The 19114-nt window shown below is 46.7% G+C and overlaps 1 long non-coding RNA gene across 1 annotated transcript; it reads right to left on the reverse strand.

The window, feature by feature from the left end:
• Positions 1-223: 223 nt before the first annotated feature.
• LOC146045971 (uncharacterized) lies at positions 224-16694 on the reverse strand. Its single transcript, XR_014465703.1, has 3 exons — positions 16593-16694; positions 13318-13365; positions 224-562 (listed from the first exon to the last, which is right to left on the reverse strand). It is a non-coding gene; the product is annotated as an uncharacterized LOC146045971 (long non-coding RNA).
• Between the last annotated feature and the right edge of the window lie 2420 nt (positions 16695-19114).

Genomic DNA, 19114 nt, shown 5'->3' on the forward strand with positions numbered 1-19114 from the left:
AGGGTCCGACCAGGGATTTTGGTGTAAAAGGGGTATAACAAATGCTGGGCGGCTGCTTTATTACACTGCAATAAAATGGCGTCTGACCCATCTGCAGTGCAGCATGGATTTGCCAAGGAGCACAGTTACATGCTCTTCCCTATTCCCAAGTCAGAATTTCTTAGAAACAAACCTGATACAAACAAATGTAGGTTTCTTTATTAAAAAAAGGGTTACATTGTTCCTAAAAAGCTAAAATAGCCCCCATACCCTTCTTCCCTCTATATACACAGACCATATTGGTCATATCCAGATTATTTAAAAAAAAATAATTGTTACAAATTTATACAATGTCCCCCAGATATCCTCTATAACCCCTGACCCTCTCTGTCCTATATTTAAGATCCGGATCCTTCGTCTCCAGGAATAAATCCGGAATGTTCTTGGGTTTCAGTAAATGGTAGGCCTTGCCATGTAGTAGAAGATTCAGAAGGCGGGCTCTGGTCATGTTGGATCATTTGGGGAAGAAAGCCTTGTCCTGATCCTGATCCCGATCCTTCCTCAGGGTTATTAGCCGGATTATCTGCAAAATAAAGAAATATGATTGTAGTCAGTGTTCTGAGCACAGTGTCAGAGGAAGAATTGGTACTTGTTTCCTAGCACGTCGCCCACGATTTTAATCTTATTACATCGCATCGATCGCATCACATCGCATGCGACCAGATCGTATGCGATGCGATCAAAATTATGATTTTATTGTACATGCACCCTGATGGGTGATTAGCATGTTATACGCACCCCCATTGTTAACGCCACCGCCACTATTAAAGCCAACCCGAAGCGTGGCGAGCGCAGCGGTACGCGTCCTCTGACCTTTTCATACCCCCACTATCCACGTCGACGTGGAGTTGATTTTATATAGTGTGCCGAGCGCAGCGAGCCACCGAGCCCGAAGCGTGGCAAGCGCAGTGGATAACTTCACATGTATTCCGCTGCGTTCGCCATGCTTCGGCCGCGGTGGCTCGCTGCGCTCGCCACACTATATGAAATCGACTCCACTCCAACGTGGGGGTATGAAAAGGTCGGAGGACAGGTAACGCCGCCCCTCGCGGGCTTGCTGCGCTCGCCACGCTTCGGATTGGTATTAATAGTGGCGGTGGCGTTAACAATGGGGGTGCATATAACATATTAATCACCCATCAGGGTGCATGTACAATAAAATCATCGTTTTGATCGCATCGCATGCCATTTTAAAATTGTACAGTGTGGCTCTTAGGACCCAACAATCGGGTCCCATCGCATACCATCTCATACCACTAATAAAGGTATGCGATGGGCGCCGGGCTTGGAAACAAGTACCGAAGAATTCTATAGATGAAACGTCACAGAGCGCAGACCCAAAGCTTCACTAGATAATGGCCAATGTAGATTTAATGTCCCATGAAGGCGCAGAGTTTACAATGGAAAACATCTCCCTATAAAAGTGCTACAGTAACTATTACTAAACAACAAAGGTGTGTGTCATATATATATATATATATATATATATATATAGGCCGGTGTGGTGCGGCACTCTCGGCATAATAAGACACACGAAGTCAGCTTGTGGTCAACGTTTCAATTTTATAGGCAAAATTGTCATCAGGAATTTTGCCTATAAAATTGAAACGTTGACCACAAGCTGACTTCGTGTGTCTTATTATGCCGAGAGTGCTGCACCACACCTGCCCATATCTCTACCTGTGAGGGCACCGGCTCAAGTTACAAACCTGTCTCTGGGAGTGCCGCTTCTTGGACAAGATATATATATATATATATATATATATATATATATATATATATATATATATACACACACACACACACATATATACATATACATATGAGAAAGATAGAGGTGCGCTTAGATGTGTTTCACCAAAAACAGACTTCTCTTAAAAATAGAATATGTTTATTCCAAACAATAAAAAAAAAAATTCCATATAAAATATATACAATAAAATACAGTATACAACAATTTTTCGGTAAGTATTTTCACATGGGTGTAATGATTCCTGATTTGACCTCAGATGTATATTGGTCTGAGAAACCCTGAAGCCCCGTACACACGGGGGAGATATATTGCTCAGTTTCTCCTGTTCATCAACGACCAGAGATGGTCGCTGATGAGAAGGAACCTCTGCCGGGGCAGCCGCAGAGGTCATTAGCTGGTCGCAGGAGCAAGCTCCTGCGACCAGCGATTACAATGGTGCTGAAAACGGGACCGTGCACCCGGCGATTTATCGCTGGGGCACACTCCCATCACTGGCAATATGGTCGCCAGCAACCATATTTCCAGCAATTTCAGCCCCTATCGCCCCCGTGTGTACACGGCTTGAGGGTTTCTCAGACCAATATACATCTGAGGTCAAATCAGGAATCATTACACCCATTAAAAACCCTCCCATGATGAGGCCACTGCTGCTGCTGTCCTCCATAGGCCGAGAAGCATATGATGAGCTCCACAAATCAAAGCCTCACACAAGCTTCTCAGCCTCTAACCTCTTGTGCAAAGTCGCATGGGACCAGTAAATGCACTGCACAAAATGTGTGCAGTCAGTGTGCCTTGGCTCTTGATGCTCAGCACCATTAATCGTGGTCACATTGGCAGATAGGTGAAGCTGCAGAACTACTCCACTGCCATGCACAAAACCTTTAGCTAATATATATAGAGGGGGGAGGCAGGGGTACTGACCCCCTGTGCCCCACCTTAATCAGGCCCTGATTTGGACCACCAATTATAAAAATAATATAATATACCGTCCTGGACCACTACTATTTTTCTATACTATGACTGCTGGCCATTATTGTCTTAACTTAGGGCCCCCATACACTATCCGATTTGTGCATGATTTCACCCGATTTGGATGAATCGGGCCGTGAAATTGACTCAAATCGCATACGAAGACATCCCCTCCAACCAGATGCGCGGTCCCGTGCGCATCGGATCCGAGTTGTGGGGTCGGACGGGCTTCACATAAGATTTGCTAAATCTTATGTGCTGCCCGGAGCTGTGCAGAGGACTGCAGCTGGCGGCTGATGACTGCAACCAGAGCAGGGCGGAGGGAGCATGGGGGGGTCGTCACAGGGAGCTGGGCAGGGGAGGAAGCCGATGCCTGGGAGCAGGGGACAGCGGCGCAGGGCACTGGGCAGGAGAAGACACTGCAGAGCACTGCAGAGAGGTCTCAGCCAATCAATGCCTTCCTATTCGTTTGTATGGGCTTTTTTTTTTTTTTTTTTTAGTGCTCTGCAGTGTCTTCTCCTGCCCGGTTCCCTGCGCCGCTGTCCCCTGCTCCTGGGCAGATCTCAGCCAATCAATGACTTTCTATTCGTTTGTATGGGCTTTTTTTAAGTGCTCTGCTCCTGCTGTTGCCCGGCAGCGTCTTCTCCTGCCTGGCTCCCTGCGACCCCCCTTCCTGCTCCCACTGACGGCAGCAGCTTCCCCTCCTGCCCGGCTCCCTGCACCGCCCCCCCCCCCCCCCTGCTCCCTCCGCCTAGCTCTCTGGTTGCGGGCATACCCCCCCTGCTACCGTCCCCCGCTCTCTGGTCCCCTCGCCGTGTCCGCCACCTGTAGCTCCCCGGGAGCCATTGCATGTAATCCCTCCTGGGGAGCTGCCGGGACAATCAGGTCCTACTTGTCCTTAGGATAAGTCGGACTAATGTATGGGGTTTTTTATTGTACACTGTCAGTGCTGGCTAGCTATTTAAACCCATACTGTACAGTATGTACACTGTCGGTGCTGGCTGGCAATTTAACCTCACTGACTGCACTGCCCCGGCGGCAGTGCGTTCTGTAGCCCATGTCATTTGCTGTCCTATTTAAGGACACAAACCTGTCATACACCAACAGTGTATGCACTAATTAAAAACACCACTAACTGCCACTGCTCAGACAAAAATACTTCCAAACATTCAGTAGCAACAATCCTTTGATCACAACCTCATAAGCATTTATTGTTTATCAAATATGTTTATGAGTAACTGTCTATTATGTGAGCCAATATTTTAAATAATTGGAAATTAAAAGCTACGTTTTATCTTACTCATTATGGGCGAGATTTACTAAAGGGAAAATGCCGTAAAACCCCCGTTTTACGGCATTTTCCTATGTATCAATCCCCGTCCGCCCCGTTTTCGCAAGGCTGGGTATCTGGGGTCTTTCGCCTCCCGCCATACGACGTCCGCGCGCCCCCCCCCCCACCCCCTCCCGTCCTCCAAAATCTCCTCCTTCCCCTGGTGTGACAGCCGGGAGGACATCCGGCTTCAGGGGGAGGAGGAGACGCAGGAGGACGCTGCCAGCTGCCGGGAGGTGACGGAGACGGAGACCCCCGCAGCCCACATCACAGGTATCGGTCACCGCAATCCGATGCTGGCCGCATATGTTAGTAAATATGCGGCAGCATCGCGGCGGCTGCATTGCGAAGGGCGGCGATGTATGTTAATACATCCCGCCCTATCTCTTATAAGGAATCCTTTCTGTGAACAGCTGCCCACTCTCTAGTGTTTGGCTGTTTCTCCCCCCCTTAAGTACAATGGGCTACTGCCTTCTCAGAATGGTGATAGCCCAGGGATACGAAGCGCTGCAGCTTCGTATCCCCTATAGAAACTTATGGGGGATGCGGCCGGTGGCGGTACAGGAGGGATCGCTGCAGAGATCAGAGATTCCTGCTGTGGTCCCTCCTACATACATTTAAGTGATACTTAGTATTTGCAACTTAAATAAATGGGCCCCATACTCTGTTCCATCCAAGATTATCTTATCTCTTTATGATGGACGGGACAGAAACTCACCACATAAAGCAAAACTAGGCAAAAAATGATTTGGCATTTGGCTGCCGCACGCTATCTCCTACTATTAGATCAAAACTTGAAGAAACACTTGTGCACAGTGATCCGTTCTAGGGTACTCATGATCGCCAAGCATGACCACTATACTGTTGTCTGTATCTCTTTTGCGGATGCCTCCCGCTCTCATAGTCCTCTTCCTAACCAAATATTGTTTACTGTACCACTAATGTCTGTTTTAGTCTTATTATAAGGATTGTCCACACAATGCTTTGTCCTGTGAATCTTTTATTTTATGTGCTGTACAAGTTTTTATGCTGTTACGCATTTATAAAAATTATTATTGAAAAAACAATTACAAATATATTAAAAGTTATAAAAAAAAACAACACATTTTTTCCCCAAATGTTTTCATTTGTACTACCACTGTGTTTACGGTACTCCAACTGCTGTTGGTAGCCAGGGCAGGCGACAGGGGGGGTCAAAGGGGACACCTGTAGCGGGCCCCAAGCTTGTGAGGGGCCCCAAAGTTTTGAGTGGTTCAGGGGCTGTAAGCATTGCTGTGGCATTACTGTGTATACAATACTCGGTTGACACCCCACTGTGTATACTGTACTGCGACTGCTGTCGGTAACCCACTGTGTATGCTTCTCCAGCTTCCTTTCTCCATCTCCAACTATTGACCCTTCTCCCCTGTGTCTCTCAGCCCTATTCTCTACTGCAGGGATCGCCAACCCGTCGCTCGCGAGCGACGGGTAGCTCTCCGGGTGTTATGCGGTAGCTCGCAGCGTCACTTTGCGGCAGGAGGTCAAATGCGCAAGATAGTGACCTCCTGCCGGCGTGTATTGGTTCCTCGCTTGGAGGCAGGAGGTCAGAAAGTGAACACTGGTTGGACCTGGGTCGTGGGCGGTGTAAATAGTCCCAACCCAGGTTGGGACATCCGGGTAGTGCTGAAAAGATACCAGAAGTGCTGGATGCCTTTCCACAGTGCGCTACAGTGGCAAAAGACAGCAGCCAGGAAGGATACTGGCAGTGCACACAGAAATCATAATTGGATAATTGGATGCAGTATCACTTATGTTCTGTTTTTGGGGGGGGGGGGGGGGGGGCTGGGGGTAGCACATGGGAGATTCGGTCTGCTGCTGCAGGGGAAGGGGCTGGGGAGAGCACATGGGTGATGCTGCACTTTGATACCGCTGTTTATGCTTGAGCACTGAATAACACTTTTTGAAAGATTTTTTTTCAAAATAAACAAACCAACATTCTTCAATGCTAACTTGTCATGTCTTTTAATTTTTAGGTACTCTTTACCTAGCACGGCGCCCGCGATTGGCATCGCGGTCATCGGGGGTAAAAATTCGCAGCCATCGCATGCACTAAAAAAACGGGTGCGACGCGATGGCCGCGATTTGCCATAGGGATCAATGGTAAAAGTGTCAATGGACGCGATTTTTGTGTTCAATGCCTCAATGCCCGCGATTTGTCCATAGGAAACAATGTTAAATGGGCCACAGAGCCCTAATAGTCCCCCTGAAGTCTGAAATGGCCCCCACAATTGTTAACGCCACCCCACGATCAAAGTGAACCCGAAGCGTGGCGAGCGCAGCGGTACGCGTCCTCTGACCTTTTCATACCCCCACTATCCACGTCGACGTGGAGTTGATTTTATATAGTGTGCCGAGCGCAGCGAGCCACTGAGCCCGAAGCGTGGCGAGCGCAGTGGATAACTTCACATGTATTCCGCTGCGTTCGCCATGCTTCGGCCGCGGTGGCTCGCTGCGCTCGCCACACTATATGAAATCGACTCCACTCCAACGTGGGGGTATGAAAAGGTCGGAGGACAGGTACCGCCGCCCCTCGCGGGCTTGCTGCGCTCGCCACGCTTCGGATTGGTATTAATAGTGGCGGTGGCGTTAACAATGGGGGTGCATATAACATATTAATCACCCATCAGGGTGCATGTACAATAAAATCATCGTTTTGATCGCATCGCATGCCATTTTAAAATTGTACAGTGTGGCTCTTAGGACCCAACAATCGGGTCCCATCGCATACCATCTCATACCACTAATAAAGGTATGCGATGGGCGCGGGCTTGGAAACAAGTACCGACGAATTCTATAGATGAAACGTCACAGAGCGCAGACCCAAAGCTTCACTAGATAATGGCCAATGTAGATTTAATGTCCCATGAAGGCGCAGAGTTTACAATGTAAAACATCTCCCTATAAAAGTGCTACAGTAACTATTACTAAACAACAAAGGTGTGTGTCATATATATATATATATATATAAGAGAAAGATAGAGGTGCGCTTAGGTGTGTTTCACCAACAACAGACTTCTCTTAAAAATAGAACATGTTTATTCCAAACAATAAAAAAAAATTACATATAAAATATATACAATAAAATACAGAATACAACAATTTTTCGGTAAGTATTTTCACATGGATGTAATGATTCCTGATTTGACCTCAGATGTATATTGGTCTGAGAAACCCTGAAGCCCCGTACACACGGGGGAGATATATTGCTCAGTTTCTCCTGCTCATCAGCGACCAGAGATGGTCGCTGATGAGAAGGAACCTTTGCCGGGGGGAGCCGCAGAGGTCATAAGCTGGTCGCAGGAGCAAGATCCTGCGACCAGCGATTACAATGGGGCTGAAAACGGGAGCGCGCACCCGGCGATTTATCGCCGGGGCACACTTCCATCACTGGCAATATGGTCGCCAGCAACCATATTTCCAGCAATTTCAGCCCCTATCGCCCCCGTGTGTACACAGCTTGAGGGTTTCTCAGACCAATATACATCTGAGGTCAAATCAGGAATCATTACACCCATGTGAAAATACTTACCGAAAAATTGTTGTATTCTGTATTTTATTGTATATATTTTATATGGAATTTTTTTTTTTTATTGTTTGGAATAAACATATTCTATTTTTAAGAGAAGTCTGTTGTTGGTGAAACACATCTAAGCGCACATCTATCTTTCTCTTTATCTCTCTCCATTGGACCTCTATTAACAGCGAGGCCCTAGAGTAGTGCTGCTTCCAAAAAAGCGCTGGTTAAGGTCACAACCCCCCCTTTTTCGATAGATATATATATATATATATATATATATATATATATATAATTATATTCATATAGGTCTATAGATAGGTCACTAGGCTGTCCCTATGAAGGTCGACCTCTGAATGTCTACAGGGATCAACAGGGTCAGAAGGTAGACCTAAGCATTAGGTCAACATGAGGTTTTCATGCCAAATTGTGCCGGCAGGCAGCATTTCATACCCTACCATCCACTATGGCATGGTGGGAGAATATACTAGTGTTCCTGAAGCATGGCAGTGGATGGAATACACTCGTACGGTGTCCATGTCAACATTCGTGCCAAAAACCATGAAAAACTCATGTCGACTTTTTGACTGTTGACCCAATGCGTGTGTCGACCTTCATTGAGTTATATATAGCCTAGTGTCTCCAAAACACTGCCATCTACTGGCAGAGATTGAAACTACATATCTTTCTCACACATGCACACAGAAAGTAACAGACTAGCTTTTGCTTCAGCAGGCTTACTAGTGTGTGTGTGTGTGTGTGTGTGTGTGTGTTTATTATATATATATATATATATATATATATATATATATATATATATATATGTATATATATATATATATATATATATATATATATATATATATAGGTAGGTAATAATGAGCGTCACTCCAGAGGACTTTGATGAGAAGTATGAATTTTTTATCAACAGGTCAAAGCAGGATACATGTATAATAAGTGACTAATTATACATGTATCCTGCTTTGACCTGTTGATAAAAATGTCATACTTCTCATCAAAGTCCTCTGGAGTGACGCTCATTATTACCTACCTGTTCTACACCAGTGAAGGCACCCGGGGCATTTGTTTATTGTAAGTGAGAGTGCCGATTCTTCTGCCTCCTCTCTCTCTCTATCTATCTATCTATCTATCTATCTATCTATCTATCTATCTATATATATATATATATATATATATATATACACACACACACACTTACATATCACCAGTCTGAGCCTGAATAGATAATAAAATACAGCAGCACAATCTCTGACATTGTTATTCCCAACTATGACCCCACATTGCCACATATTACGCACATGTGAATCTAATACACGTAATAAATTGCCAGCCATGCTCCCTGATATAGCAGCAATCTTCCTGGAAGGTCTAGCAATCTCCCTGATTTCACCTTACCCACATTGGCCAATACACTTTACAATTATTGTATACAATATTGCATCTCATCACATCTCGGTTTTGTGATGAGATGAGATCTAGTACAAAAAGTAAGTGCAGCACATACTTTTTGTACTAGATCTCATCTCAATGCAAAACTGAGATGCAATGAGATACGATATTGTATACAATAATAGTAACGTGTATGAGCACCTTTATTCAGATCTGATCGCAGTACAAATTTATTCTCAAAATGGGCAAAACCATGTACACTAATGCTGTACATGGGGGCGATAGGGGCTGAAATCGGTGGGAATATGGTCGCTGAGCGACCATATTGCCAGTGATTGGAGTGTGTACCAGCGATAAATCGCCGGGTGCGCGCTCCCATTTTCAGCCCCTGATTGGTCGCTGGTCGGAGGAACATGCTCCTCCGACCAGCGACATCCCCTGCCTCTTCACCCAGCAGTGTTTAAATTTTCGGTACTTGTTTCCTAGCACGGCCACACCGATTAAGATCGGGGTGGTCGTGCTGAAAAAAATCGGGTCGATCGCATCGCATGCGATTTGGTCGCATGCGATGCGATCGACGCGACCGACCGATTTTTGACCCGATTTTTTCATTAAATCCAATGTAAATTGGGTCCCTGGGACCCAATTTTACATTGGATTGAATGAAAAAAATTCCAAACCCCCCCAAATTGAAGCGCGTACACAGCGCCCCACGATAGACGGCAACCCGAAGCGTGGCGAGCGCAGCGAGCCCGCGAGGGGCGGCGGTACGCGTCCTCCGACCTTTTCATGCCCTACTATCCACTAGGGCGTGGAGTGAGAATAGAATAGTGTGGCGAGCGCAGCAAACCACCGAGCCCGAAGCGTGGCGAGCGCAGCGCGCCCCGCGAGGGGACGCGGATACCTTCACAGGTAATCGCGTCCCTTCGCGGGCTTCACAGGTGTCCGCGTCGCCACGGACACCTGTGAAGCCCGCGAAGGGACGCGTTTACCTGTGAAGGTATCCGCGTCCCCTCGCGGGGCTCGCTGCGCTCGCCACGCTTCGGGCTCGGTGGCTCGCTGCGCTCGCCACACTATTCTATTCTCACTCCACGCCCTAGTGGATAGTAGGGCATGAAAAGGTCGGAGGACGCGTACCGCCGCCCCTCGCGGGCTCGCTGCGCTCGCCACGCTTCGGGTTGCCGTCTATCGTGGGGCGACGACGGGGACATTTATAATGTGAAATGGGTCATATTGACCCATTTCACATTTTTTTACATTTTTACACCATTTCAATGTTAAAATTTTTTTTAACATTGAATCCTATGTAAAAATTGGGTGCATCGCGTCGCATCGCGTCGGGACCAATGTTAATGGTCCCGACCGACGCGATGCCCCCGATATTTTACCGTTCCCGACAAGATTTCAATGTTAAAAATTTTTTTAACATTGAAGTCAATGCAAATATCGGGGGCATCGCGTCGGTCGCGTCGGGACCAATGTTAATGGTCCCGACCGACGCGATGCCCCCGATTTTTGTTTCCTAGCCGGCAAAATGGACCTGATTTCAAAAGAAATCGGGTCCATCGGGGTAATCGTGTCCCTTAATTAAGGGACACGATTACTTACGATTGTGGCCGTGCTAGGAAACAAGTACCAAATTTTCATCTGCGACCATCTCTGGTCGCAGATGAAAACGGGACACGGGGCAGTATGATTGCTGAGCAATACATTGCTAGCAATATATTGCCAGCGATCATATTATCCAGTGTGTACGCACCTTAAGGGTTACCACCTAGTCCCTTTAATTCCGGACACATATTAATTACACAGGTTCTGTGGCTGGCTGACTTCAAGACTCCACTTCACCTGATTTAAAACTGCCACAGAACCTGTGTAATTAACATGTGTCCGGAATTAAAGGGACTAGGTGGTAACCCTATGTACACTGCAGGTGGGGCAGATGTAACGTGCAGAGAGAGTTAAATTTGGGTGGGGTGTGTTGAAACTGAAACTATATTGCAGTGTAAAAATTATGCAGCCAGTATGTACCCTGCACAGAAACAAAATATCTCACACAAATCTAAAGGACCATACACACTGGGCGACTATGCCCAGCGTGTGTGGACAGCGATGATAGCGTTCATCACTGTGGGGAAAGTTGCTCAGTGCATACACACTGGGCGGCTTTCCCCCTGCCCGGCGCCGACGGAGGGGGGGCGTTGCATAGCGAAGCGATATGCAAAGCCGTCTGGAAATCCGCTCATCTGCTGGTACAAACGAGCAGATGAACGGCTTTCCCGGCAATGTTGCGGGAGCGCGCAGCAGCTCTCATCGCCGTGCCATACACACTGGGCGGTGTTGAGCTGAAAGCCTCTCAAACCTGCTGTTTTGAGCGACTTTCAGCTCAAAGTCACCCAACATGACCCTCTCCAGGAGGGACAGAATGCTCTAGTCCTGGACTTCCCTCTTAATTTATGATTTGCCATCACCTGTAGTGAAACACCTTTCTTTGCAATTGACCTGTTCAAAACAGGTGATGGCAATCACGCATTAAAGCAGCCCATACACGCTGCTCTGTGGGCTTGCTGTACTAGCACGGATCACATTGCATTGCATGTGCATCCGTTGTGCATGCAATGCAATGTGATGAAACCTTAGGTTTCATCAAATTGCATCGCATTGCATGCACAATAGATGCACATGCAATGCAATGTGATCCGTGCTAGTACAGCACAGAAAGCACGCCCTCATAGCAGCGTGTATGGGCTGCTTAAGAGGGAAGTCCAGAAACAGAGCATTGTGTCCCTCCTGGATGGGGTCATGTTGGGAGGTATGACCCAGTGTGTTTGGGCCTTAACTCTCTCTATACATGTTACATCTGCCCCACCTGCAGTGCATATGGTTTCGCCCATTTTGAGAACAAATTCTGCGATCAGATCTGAATAAGGGCCATTATGCAGCTGTTACATTTTTGGAGAAAACTATATACAGTATACAACCACATGGAATCAGTGGCATTTCTCTGCATGGGTTATAAAGCACAAGGGGGCAGATGTATTAAGCTTTAAAAAGCGATAAATGTGAGGGTGATAAAGAGTGGTAAACAGGGGCGTAACTAAATATTCGTAGGCCCCATAGCAAAAGTTTTTAAGAACACCCTATTTAGCAACTGATGGTTTTAAATGTGTGTAAAACATTACTTAAACAGTAAAGATGGGCCCACTTCAGCTCTGGGCCCCATAGCAGCTGCACCCCTTGCACCTATGGTAGTTACGCCCTTGGTAGTAAATGTCCAGCCAATCAGCTCCCAACTGTCATTTTTCTAAACCACCTAGAACATGACAGGTAGGAGCTGATTGACTGGATGTTTATCACCATCGGATTTATCTCTTTTTAATGCTTAATACATCTGCCCCAATGTTACCTATGGCTACATGCGTTTGAATCTGGTTTCCCATGGCCACTAACATGGAACCACGTGTAAAATACAATAAGGGAACAAGCCTGGTAATGTAGTAGCGTCTATTCTAGAACAAGTACAATAGATCTTACTGACTGTGTTGGGGCTCATCTACACTTGGATGTAAATCGCTATACACATGGGGTGACAGGAGCCCCATGCCGAGCGATGTGCTTAAGCACAGATAAATCACTACCCATTGCCGACACACATGCAATGCACTGGCAATGTGTGCTGAGCGATCGGTGCTCACCAGGTGTCCTCTGGCGAGCAGGTTGCTCTGACTAGGTTTTGACTGCATGCAGGACCGCGCATCACCGTCTGCTGGGGATATACACACAGATCTAGTCAGATCGCTTGGAAATTAAGCAAAAGTCACTACGCTGTCATTTAATGACGCGCCTCACAGATGTAACAGGACACGTCCACAATCTCCCTGACACGCTTTTTCACAAATAGGCAATATGGTTATATTACATTTGGGTTCATTTCTTAGGCTTCACATTTATTATCTTGTAGATACTGCTGAGTAATAAAGAAGAAAAATAAATATCACTCCCTAAGATAGGAGGCACTGGGCCCCTGGGCCCCCACTTAATCTGGCTCTGGTCCAACAATTTTTGTGTGGAGCATGACATGCCCCCTGAATGGGGCGCCATGAAAAACTATCATCTCCCTGAAACTAGTTTTATTTATAGTTTCTTATATAGCGCAGCAGATTGATAAAACAACAGACTTGGAGGTAGGAGGGCCCTGCTGCAAGCTTACAATCTATAGGAACTAGTTTTAAAAAGTAGGTAAGTATGAATATATAGTCATACCTGAGGCCATTGGAAGGCAGTCAGTACATCCGCTGCTGCTGTCCGGCACTGTAGGGTAACAATAAGCTCTCATTAGTCATCTGTATTACGGTAGTTACTTCCATAATAACAATGTAATATATAACTACACAGCTAACAGTTAGCATGTACCAGACCATCTATCACATCACCTGCCTCAGGACAGTGGGCTCCTACCCTACTCTGCGAATAACATTCAACACTGTGGATTCAGTACAAATGGCCGCTGCAAACACTGTAATGCAGTTATATGCAGAGTATGGGGACCGATTCTGATTTGCAAGTGAAGCAGGAAGGACAGTAAGTACTTTTTATCTGGAGCTCGATGATGACCGGCAGGAACATGGTAATAGTGATAATATTGTGTGTACAAACGAAACAATATGAATGAAAATATTCTTACCAATATCGTTGGCATGCATGTCATTTAAAAGGATCGTCTATTGTATACCCATCTTTTTGGATAAGCTGAGGTTTGTGTCGACTGTATGTAGAGTTCTTATGTAATGTAAATAAATGTACTATCACACTATATACAAAATAAATGATATGTATAACTAATACTAAATATTACTTCCCATATACATGCAATTGTTTTTATTGCAATTGTCACATATATATTTTATAATGCAATAAGGGACATAATATTACATGAGCAAGTAAATGACTAGGTCATATATCATTGCACTATTAAGCCAGGTACACACACACACAAACATTTATCTGTCCAATCCACCGGATGGGAACAAAAATCTGGCAGTGTATAGGAGCAACGGGATGCAGTTAGAATCCCAGTGGTTGGAACACCGGCGGTCCAAATCTCAACTCTGGAATTACGACTGCCGAAATCCCGACACTTTCTCCCTCTATGGGTGTCCACGACACCCATAGAGGGAGAATAAATCATTGTTTCAAGCGTAGCAAGGGGGGGGGGGGGGGGGGCGATCCACGCACCCCCCTCCCCTTGTCGGGATTTCGTCGTTGGGATTTCGTACCAATCCCGTAGCATCTAAAAGCAATTGACCATTCACTCCCAAATCCTGGAAACAGGATCAATTTTATAAATTTAACCAATTTGTCTGAACAACCATTTTCAGTTTCTCAGTGTTTGGGAGCAAATGGTAGATTGTCCTTTGCTCCCATACATTACCAGATTTCTCCTGCCACCAGACATATTAGACAGATAAATCTTTAGTTGTGTACCCAACATCGGAGTGAGCTCGGGTTACTACAGGTAAGTTTCCCAACTCTGCCATAACAGATCAGGTTTTAGGAGATCTATGATTTAAGGCCCCCATACATTAATCCAACTTGTCCTAAGGACAAGTCGGACCTGATTGTCCCGGCAGCTCCCCGGGAGGGATCACATGCGATTAGGCGCTTCATGTGCCAAGTTTTGCATGTGATAAATCCGGGGGAGCTGCAGGGACAATGGGAGCCGGGGTCGGCAGCTGGTGCTGCATTTTAATTGGCTGCCGGCATTCCTGAGTTGAAGCCTGTGCTCCGGGACCTCCAGGCTTCAGCTCAGCGGAAGAGGAGATGGGGGAGCAGGAGCCGGGTTATGGTAAGTCAAGTGAGGAGGGGGGGGGGGGCCTGGGGCCCAGACTGGAAATGAGTCCCGGGCCCCAAAATTCCTGATGGCAGCCCTGCCCGCGACCAGAGAGACGGGCAGGGGGAGGGTGGCGCAGGGAGCCGGGCAGTGGAGGAAGCGACTGTTAACAGCGGGCGCAGGGAGCCGGGCAGGAGAAGACGCTGCCGGGCAGCGACAGGAGCAGAGCACTTAAAAAAAAAAACCATACAAATGAATAAGAGAAATGAAATGAAATAATGAAAGAGGTCTCAGCCAATCAATAACTTCCTATTCTTTTGTATGTTTTTTTTTTAAGTGCTCTGCTCCTGCCGCTGCAGCATTTTCTCATGCCCAGTTCCCTGTGCCACCCCCCACCCCCATGCTTCAGCTGGCACGCAGACAGCAGCGGCTTCCTCCACAGCCCGGCTCCCTGCACTGCCCCCGCTTGTTCCCTCCACCCAGCTCTGGTAGCCGTCACCCCCCGCCAGGTGTACCTCCCACCACGGCTCTGGGCAGCACATAAGATTTAGCAAATCTGATGTGCAGCCCGTCCGACCTCCTGACTCCGATCCGATGTGCACGGGACTGTGCAGGGGATGTCTACATATGCGATTTGGCCAGATTTCACTGCCCGATTTATCTGAATTGGGTGAATTGGCCTTTAGTGCAGATGACCTAATTAGTATCTCAGTCACTTTGCTTTGACCATCTAGACCAGTGGTTTCCAACCTTGGTCCCGAAGTAGCTCACACAGTGCACATTTTCCAGGTCTCCACACAGAATCACAAGTGAAAAAATTTGCTCCACCTGTGAATCTTTTAAAATGTGTCAGTGAGTAATAAGTGCACCTGTGCACCTGCTGGGTGACCTAGAAAATGTGAACTGTTAGGGGTACTTGAGGAATGAGGATGAGAACCACTGCTCTAGACTCAAGCATAAATATCGATAAAACCTGGACTATAATGTCAGAGTTTGGGTAACTCTGCTATAGAACATACTGTAGTTCAAGGCTGCCTAGCCTCCCGGAATGACCGGGAGGGTCCCGGAAATCGGGTCCCCCTCCCGGCCCCCCCGGAAGGGAGGGCAACCCTCCCGCATTGCCCTGCAAGCACCAGCGGACCACCCCTCGCCAGGGGGGGTCCGTGGGTCAAATGTCGCGATCGCGTCATTTTAGCCCTGCCCCCCACAGTGCAATGCATAAAATACCGGCATTGCACGGCGGGGGGGCGGGGCTAAATTATGCAATCACTCTACCCACGCCCCCAAAACAGGTCAGCCGGGCCGTGTCTCCGCCCCAGCACCGCCCCTATTTGCTCTGGATTTTGGCCCCGCTCCCTGTCATGCTGAGCTGGCTGCCCTCTCCCGGAGAGGGCAGCAAGAAAGTCGGCAACTATGCTGTAGTTTCCTAAACTCAGTCCTCAGGACCCCAAATGGTTCATGTTTTCAAGGTTACCAAAAAGCTGCACAGGTGTATTCATTACTCACCAACACAAAATTAATCTATAGATAATAACTAATTATTTGATTTGCAATTCTGTGAGGAGCCCTTGAAGACATGACCTGTTTATGGTCCTGAGGACTGCATTTGAGAACTTATGCTATAGATATAATGATGACAGAACTAAGCATATATACTGTATATACTCATGCACATAAATACCAGTAACACTAATGGAGGATGACTTACCTGGAATGGACAGGATGCTGGTGAAGCAGCAGACGGTGATTATCAGTAATACCTGCTGCATTGTGATCCACAGAACTGAGTCAGTACAGAGCAGTCAGTCAGTACAGGGTGAGTGAGGACTGGAGATGGGAGAGCCTTTATATAGTCCTGTCCTACTCTCCTATGATGGGGGGGTCTGTGTATTCTGGGAGGAGTCACACTGAACAAAACAGACTCCTATGTTTACAGTCACATAACAATGGTATCACACTACAGATAACATGGGGGGGTGACATTTAATAGGATGCGAAAATGTGATTTTTTGCGGGGGTTTTTCGACAAAAACGGGCGAATTCGTACTTTTTCCTGAATTTGCATATTTAATAAGATGCGTAAAACTGCAAAAAACGCGTTTTTTGCAGCAAAATCACACATTCTGTAAGTGTGATTTTTAGTTGCCCTGGAACTCGCATCCAGATGTTTTCCCATTGAAAATATACAATTTGCATATTTAATTAGATGTGAAATCAGGAAAATGTGTCTAAAATTCGCCACATATGTAGACCAGGTTCTGACAGGCGAATTGGCCAAAATCCTGCACAGATCTGTGCATGGTCCTTTTTTTTTTTTTTTTAAATGGCATGGGGTCCCCCCTCCTGAGCATAATCAGCCCCGGGATCATTGATGGGGGACAGAAAGCGTAGGGGTCCCCCGTATTTATGAAACCAGCCCCGGAGTCTTGGACCGGTCCTGGTTTAAAAAATACGGGGGACAAAAAATCTAGGGGGCCCCCGTATTTTGAAACCAGCACTGGGCTCCAACAGTCCGCGGTGTCATGCCACAGCCGGGGGACACTTTTTATATAAGGTACCCCAGCTGAAACATGATGTGCGTTGCTGGTCAGCCTTGGACGGGGTACCTGGAGGAGTGGAGACCCCCTCCCCAATAAAGGGGTTCTACACCCCCCCCCCCCCCAGGCTCCATGCAGAGCTGGGTGGGATGGGGGAGTGTCTGCCGCTTACCTCCTGCTCCAGGTGACATGTGGAGCCGGGGAAAGCCGCTGGTCGCAGGAGCAACCAGAAACCATTAGAGGCTTCACACGGGAGCGCGCATCCAGCGATTTATCGCCCACAGCACTACAAATCACTGGCAATATGGTAGCTCAGCGACCATATTGCCAGCAATATGTGTTGAAATCGCCCCTGTGTGTACACAGCTTAAAAACTAGAGATCCCGAGTGACATTTAATAGAATGCGATTTTTAGACATTTTCAAATTAGTCCATTATCGCACTTTTTAAAATCGCATTTTTCGCAGCGAAATCGCATATTTAATGAGGTGCATGTTCGGGCTCCAACAGCCCACTGTGTCATGCTACAGCCGGGGGACACTTTTTATATAAGGTCCCCTGGCCGAAACATGAGTACCGTGGATGGTCAGCCTTGGACGGGGTACCCCCCCCCCCATAAAGGGGTGTCCACCCAGGCTTTGCCCGTCCATGGCTGAACCCCGGGGCTGTCACTGGCATCCGTGGCCAGTGGGTGCCGGCCTGATAGGGTTAATTCACACATTCCTAACATTGCTTTATGCAGGAGAACTACCAGTGCCAGCAGACCTCCCCCGCATGCTGGGACTTGAAGAACCACAAGTCCCAGCATGTGGGGCATTAATGGGCCTGCTGGGACTTGTAGTCCACCTGTAAAAAGAATGTTAAAAGACACACACACAGAAAAGTATAACTTTATTTCACACACATACACACATACACACACCTCACTTTTACACCAGTATACTTACAAATCCACTGACAGCAGGGTGAGCCGGCTTTCTCCTGCACAGATGAAAAGGACACACTGAGCGTTATGATTAATATATTGCCAGCAATCATATTGCTCCGTGTGTTCACACCTTAAAGGTGCCCATACACTGTGCGATGATCGCACCCGTTATTGGTTGGATCGCATCGCAATTAGAGATGTGCGGCGGCCACTTTTTCGGGTTTTGGTTTTGGATCTGGATCTCCCTTCGTGTTTTGGATCTGGATTGGTTTTGGCAAAACCACCCTTGTGGGTTTTGGTTTTGGATCTGGATTTTTTTTTGGGGAAAAATGGATATTATGGATTGAAATTATGGATATATCAATTTTATATATATATATATATATATATATATATATATATATATATATATATACTACACAATAGTGGAGTGGCGCCTTTCACACAAATGTAAGAAAGTCCTGATATAATATCCAATTTTCAGATCCAAAGAAGCAAGAAGGGAATTCTTCCAATATTAATCTATTATTCTTCAGTGAATAAGAGTATAAAACAACGAGTAGATAACATCCCCTTATATATATATATATATATATATATATTTATATAAAAAACAATGGACAATGGATATAGGCCGTTACACTGGACACTGGATATATGCCCTCACACTGGACACTGGATATAGGCCGTCACACTGGACACTGGATATAGGCCGTCACACTGGACACTGGATATAGGCCGTCACACTGGACAGTGGATATAGGC

This window comes from Crinia signifera, chromosome 11 (assembly GCF_055691185.1).
Source record: "Crinia signifera chromosome 11, ASM5569118v1, whole genome shotgun sequence".
Classification (NCBI taxonomy): domain Eukaryota; kingdom Metazoa; phylum Chordata; class Amphibia; order Anura; family Myobatrachidae; genus Crinia; species Crinia signifera.